The sequence below is a fragment of the Erithacus rubecula genome (assembly GCF_903797595.1).
Source record: "Erithacus rubecula genome assembly, chromosome: 17".
NCBI classification, from domain to species: domain Eukaryota; kingdom Metazoa; phylum Chordata; class Aves; order Passeriformes; family Muscicapidae; genus Erithacus; species Erithacus rubecula.
The window spans coordinates 13,220,578-13,227,124 of record NC_136669.1 but is presented as its reverse complement, the minus strand read 5'-3'; the positions used below and the strand labels follow the sequence as shown (position 1 = coordinate 13,227,124).

The window sequence follows — 6,547 nt, the reverse complement described above, 5'->3', positions numbered from 1 at the left end:
CCTCGTTTTGTTGGTCTTTATGTCTTCCAGCTGGTGATGCTGGTTGGTCTCTCTTTAGATGCTGTTTGGTTCTTCAGGGCATCCAGTATTGGACGTGGTGGCAAGAGAGCTGTGAAAACAACAGAGGGTAGAGGGAAAGCAGGAATAGCAAATAGTTTTGTCTCTGGAAATGGGATGCTGTCCTTGGTTGGAATCAAGGAGCAGTGGCTGTTCAGACAGAACTGCCATGTAGATTCCCTCTGTGTGTCTGCTTCACACCATGAAAATGGTTTATAAGAATCCTTTCTCCTGCTCAGTGGGGCTCTGAGCAGCCTTGGTATTTGTTTAGCTTATCTTTAAATTGCCAGATTAAGATGCTGGGACTGGATTTGGTTAACTCTTTGAATGCTCTGCTGAACAGGACAACTTCAGCTCTTTAAGATACAGGAAACCTGGCTGTGCACAGAAGAGAAAAAAATCCTGCTGCTTGGGGGAGGACCATTTGAGAAATTTTATTATCACTTATTTCATTCAGATGCAGAAGAGGAAAAAAATGGTGACAGCTTAGAGGGTGCTGAGACAATCAAGGAGCCAATTTCTCCATCCTACAGTGCTGGTGATACATCCTGTCAGGAACACTGTGGCCAGCAGGACCAGGGCAGTGACTGTCCCCGTGTGCTGGGTACTGATAAGGCACCTCCAGTCCTGAGGGCAATCCTGGGCCCCTCACAAGAAAGACACTGAGGGGCTGGAGCATGTTCACAGAAGGTAACAGAGCTGGGGAAGGGGCTGGAGCACCAGGAGGGGCTGAGGGAGCTGGGAAAGGGGCTCAGCCTGGAGAGAAGGAGGCTCAGGGGGAACCTTCTGGCTCTGCACAACTCCTTGACAGGAGAGGACAGCTGAGGGGGTCAGATTCTACCCTCAGGGAACAGGGACAGGATGAGAGGAACAGCCTCGAGTTGTGCCAAGACAGGTTCAGATTGGACATTGGGAAAATTACTGAAAGGGTGGTCAGGCAGTGGCACAGCTGCCCAGAGCAGTGGCAGAGTCACCATCCCTGGAGAGATTCAAAAGACATGTGGATGTGGCACTTGGGCTAGTGCTACATTAATGGTTGGACTTCAGAATCTTTTCCAAGCCAAACAATTCTGTGATTGTAACATGGACTGAAGCAATGAAAACCTTTGGTGATTTGTGCTGTGAGCAGCACAGCAGGTGAGTGTGGTATCGTGCAAGCTGCACACCTGATAAAGTGCCTGAAAATAGCAGTGTTGATACAATGCCTGAGCTGAGGCTGGATGCTGGTTTGTAACCTTTGCTGCACTGAGGAGCAGAGTGTGCTTGGAGTGAGCTGGACATGAACTGCCTGACACATCCTGAGAATCCTCCCAGAATCCCAGCAGCCCTTCAGGTGCTCATCTTTTGCCATGAAGGATTTGTGACCAAAAGGCCAAAGAAGATGTTTGTTACTGGAGCACACACCTACCCTGTGTGTCCCTGTGCCCATCAAACATGCTGAGAGGTGTGATGGTCCTGGGATGCAGGAAGGAGCCACAGCAGCAGGATCAGGAGGGTGCTTTGGCCCAAATCTCACACATTCTATCACACTGGATCCTCACCTCTGGGACTCAGCTTTCCCTCTCATTTTGCAAACACATGCAGGGAATGCTGGTGTGTGAGGATGATATTCCTGGCTAACAGAGCAGATCCTAGTGGGAAAAAGTGGATGTATGGCATCATGTTGATGAACACAAACTGAAGTGGTGATAGGAACACAGGAAAAGTTGCTCTAAAGCTGGTGTCTGCACTATGATTCTGTGTCTGAAAAGGTAACAGAGGCTCTTTGGTAAATAGTTCTCTGGACATAAGCAATGCTGCTTTGGGCAGAAAATTGATCTACTGGATTTGATTTTTTTCTGGGATCTTATTTACAGCTGCCTGACTTTATCTTGTGTTAGATTCCTGGGTTTTTGTGGGGAGGTAGTCAAACCTACATTCTCCAGGGTAGAAGATGGAATATATTTATGGGGAGTGAAATCCAGTTTGAAGGGACATTCCAGAGACCTCATGCTTTTAGACTTGGACAGAATCCCCCTCACGCCTGGCGTGGGATGTTGAGGCTGGACTGGCCATAAAGTGGTTCACAGGGCCAGACTGAGAACAGTTTTCTCTTGTCCAGACTTCCTGCTGAGGCCATCGAGAGTGTCTTGGGCAGGCTCCAGGTCTGTGATTTATGGACAAACCACAAGCCAGGAATCTGCAATCTTAGCTCCTTGAGCAGCAACTGTTTAAAACATTCTGGGAGAAATGGCCACTGTTTCCAAGAGAAGAAAACTTGGGAGCCATTAATAATGTTTAGCACTTCTGCAGTTATTAATTAATCCTCCTGCTCTTGTGAAGTAAGTCAGAATTACTCTTACTGTACAAATAAGGTCTGCATGGAGCTTAAATAGATTTCCTTAAGAGACACAGTCAATCTGCATTAAGGACACAGCACAGGACTCCAGAATCCCAGCACCAAGTGAAACACACCCGTCCAAGATCCATTCAAAAAAGTACCTGCAGGATTTGGATGAGGCAGTAAGCACAAACTTACAGCACCTTCAAGAGGCTCTGCCTAACACCCTGCTCAGCTGAAAGTTCTTCCCAGGGCAGTTCCATGTATGCCCAAACTCATCCATTGAAATCATGTTGTTTTCCAGTAGCTCCTGGGTTCAAAAATTCCTGGCATTTCAGAGAATCTGTGGAAGCTTAGTTGCTTATTGGAATTATCCTGTACTAAGTCCTTTCCAGCTCCCCTATGGTTTGGGAAGAAAAGGATGCTAAAATCTATCTTGTTCTCTACTCAGTACTGCTCACCTCCAGATGCTTCTGGAGTGAGTGAAACATGGGTTTCCCTCTCCTTTCATCAGCAGGAAGATTTTCTTCCATGAAAAAAAAAATATTTTGTTATTCTGTTACCTCCCTCTTCACACTTCACCTTCCCTGGGGCACTTCATGGCTGATGCTGTGGTTCCATGCAGCCCAGGCCAGGAGAGGATTTTCTCTGCCTGGACACTGACTTCCCCATTCTCCCAGGATAAATGGTGTTCCTTGGTGCTGGAGCTCCTTCCAGCAAGAATTTAATCTAAACTCACAAGATCCTTCCCATCACATCCCTCCTGGAACTTGTTTGACATGCAAACAAGGGGGAATAAGTAAAGTCTGCTATAAGTGCTGGCTGAAATGGAAGAGCTGGCAGGAGCACAGGGACCAAAGGCTTAAATGCTTAAATTTGTAAAGACTCCTGATGGTCTCATTGTTAAATCTATTTACAGCAGCAGGAAAGATGAAAAATTAGGGAAAGGAGCAGAGTTTGCTCCTCTTTTTAAATCCATGTGGCAAAAGGCATTGTAATGAGCTGTCCATTAAACATCCATCCAATGTTATCCCAAGTGTCATGATAGGATCTGCAGGGGATTTGGGGTCAGCTGATCCAAAAGCAGTGTGAGGAGCCAAGCAGAGCTTGTTCTCCTTCTGCAGCCCAACTAAACCAGGGTTAACTGGGATTAAAACCCAGTCCAGAACCAGTCCTTCATGGAAGTGTGCCACATGAAATCCTATGAAACATGGGAAGTCAGAGCTGTGGCAGGAGGCAGAGGGAGATTCAGCTGCAGTTTGGTTTCACTGATGCCTCTCCCTGGATTTGTTCTGTTCCAAGTAGTTCAGCAGGTATGTTAAAAAACAAGTGCACAAAGTTATCTTGCAACATGCTTCAGGAAATCAAAGGACAGAGATTAGATTGGGAACTATATTTGTAATGTGTTGAGAGATTCTATGCCCAGTGCCCTGGCTGAATGATGGTGATTCTTCTTGGAAATGCTAAATCCTTTCACTTCATTTCACTTCCCAGGAGAACCAGATGAATTTTGGTTTATTCCACTCAAACTCGTGCCATGTGAGTTACTGAAGGGAAACACTCTTGTTTCCCTGGCAGGCTTACAAGAGGAGATGGATGTAGTGGTTTGTACCATCCCAAAATTCACACTTGAGAGGAAACCAAACCAAGCTGCTCTTGAGGAAAATGCTGCATTTTTCTGTTTGGCCCTTTCAAGGCTATGTGCTGAGTTTGCACTAAGCTCTGTCATGCTGAAGGAAGATGAACACAATAAATTAATGCAAACCCAAACTTTCCTCATTGGAATTGGCCTCAGTGGCTGCTTCTCTGACCACTGCTGACCTGAACTAAATCAATTTGTATGAAAAGCTTAAAAAAGTTAATCTGAAGGTGCCAAAGAGCCACCAGTGTTACAAGTCTTCACAGAAAGCAAGGGACCTGCTCTTAAACTGAGCTCTTAAATTGAGCAGAGAGAAAGTGAAACAAATTTTGAGCAATGCTGACTGCAGCACACTGGGGATGAATGTGTACATTCTGTATAATATGCAATTTGTGTATTCATAGATATGTAGATAATCATATTTACTATAAATCCCACTGCACAGCAAATCCTAGCAGTTATTTTGAAAACCTTTCCATGTCAGCAATAATGTTCACAAGTCCCATAATCGTTGTTCTCTGCAGAGACAAAGCCACAGTGTGACAATAAATATCCTGCCTCTCACAGCATGGATCCCAAGTGCTGCTAGTTCAGCATCTACACAGTTGTGATTCAGGGGTTAAGTTAAGCCAAAATTTTCATTCTGGAGCCTAAAACACTGGAGCCCTGAGCTATATCTGATACACAGCAGTTCCCTGGGGGAGAGGAAAATGAAATATTAAAAAACTGGGAGTGCAAGTCCAGTCTGCCTCAGATCAGCAGCCTGATTTTGCTTCTCCTCACTGTACCTGTCACTGAGGCTGCATCCTCCAGCTGATGTTGGGCACAAATAGAGACCTGAGAACCACGTCCCTGTTGCCTTTAGCAATGGCCTTGAAATGTCATGTGAAAAGATGCCCATTTGGTAGCCAGGATGCACCATTAAGTGCCACTTCTTTTGGGAATACCACAATTCCTCTGGCTTTTGAGTTCAGTTTAGGGCATTGTGCATAGAGATGTTCCTGTGCCTTGGTGTGGCTGCTGTACCTTGGTTCAGAACTAGAGGATTTTCAGTCTGTTTGTGCAACAGGCACTTGCAAGTTCTTGCAGGATTTTCTTCAGAGGACTCCTAATTCCCATCAGTGCAGCAACTTGAACAAGAACTTGAATAAACCAGCAGAAGTGTTGAAAGACACAAACCAAAGCATTTCTTCACATCAGTTTTGCACTGACAGGGGCACGTTGCATCTCAGGAGGAGATTCACTGCAGAAAATGCACCCCTCAGTTCTGCCAAAATAACCATTCTTTGCTTAAAATTCAAGGGTTTCCAGCTAAAATTGTTTGAACAGATTAAAACTTAAATTGCTTTGCTGGAATTGAGAACTCACAGTGCCTCAAGAGCTTATTTCATTCTAAAAGTTGCACTTGATTCTTTTTCCTTAATATTTCCAAACAGCCTCAGGTTCTTTTGATGATGCCAGATTATGGAGTGAGATGTAATTATGTGACAATGTTATGTGTAAAGGAGACATCATATTGTCCACCATTAGAACTGATTTGTAGTTATTAGTGAAGTGTCTGTCTTGATGTTTTTGAAGCTCCAGTGTGTTCTGTGCAACACCAAACCTCTTTCCTCTGCCTCTTGGCCTGTTGCGAAGTGTTGCTCAGGAGAAATTTTGGTTCTTGCCACAGCCAGACTGAGCATTGAGAAAGAAAACGTGATTTCAACATCAAAATTGTCATTTCAATCATGCAAAATGCAGATGCAGTGTATGAGCCCTCCCACCCCATCTCAGGTGATTTTACACCTGCAAACCTCTGGCCACAATTAGCTAATGATTTGGAGGAAATTATTGTTGATCCTGACTTAGTTGAATCCTGAGCTGGAGCTAAATGTAGGTGGAAAAGAGCACTTGTTTTCCTGCTCAACTCCAGGCAGAAAAAAAGTACAAATTAAAAAGGCAATAGTCTTCTGACAGAAAAGCTTGGGAAAAGTTTGAGCTATGCTACTGCTCACCTTGAAATTTCAGCGTTTCTATCAATTTCCACATGAGCAGCACAGCATTGATTACAACCCCAAAACATTATAATTGTAACGCGCTTCAGCTGCAGCTGCACAGCCGCCACAAGTGTGCCTGACGATTTAAGGTGGAGACGAGTGATTTTAAATGGCAGATTTATAATTCTATGGATAGATTGATTTCTATACATTGGAATTCCTTAAAAATACAAACGAGCCGTGCTGTACCATATGCTCTCGTCTTTCGGTGGTGTTCTGGCCACTCGCCTCAGTGACAGGCGGTACCAAACGCCCTCCCCGTTCTTGCTTTACGTGCCCCTCACGGCCGGGGCCGGGCTCGCTGGGGCCGTGAGACGGGACGTGGTGGCAGGTTCGCCTCAGCAGACGCCACCGCCCCGCCGGGGAGAGGCGTTTGTTCTGGGGAGGAGCAGCATTGCCCCGGAGCCCTCGGCCGCGCCGACGGAGCGGGAGGAGCTCCCGCCCTCATGAGGGGAAGGGGAAGGTGGGGGGGGCGGGAACGCGCTCTACGAC

The 6,547-nt window shown here is 45.8% G+C and overlaps 1 long non-coding RNA gene across 1 annotated transcript; it reads right to left on the bottom strand.

Moving 5' to 3' along the window:
- Window positions 1–9: 9 nt before the first annotated feature.
- LOC306809227 lies at window positions 10–6,378 on the bottom strand. Its single transcript, XR_013776196.1, has 3 exons — window positions 6,245–6,378; window positions 6,014–6,131; window positions 10–109 (listed from the first exon to the last, which is right to left on the bottom strand). It is a non-coding gene; the product is annotated as an uncharacterized lncRNA (long non-coding RNA).
- Between the last annotated feature and the right edge of the window lie 169 nt (window positions 6,379–6,547).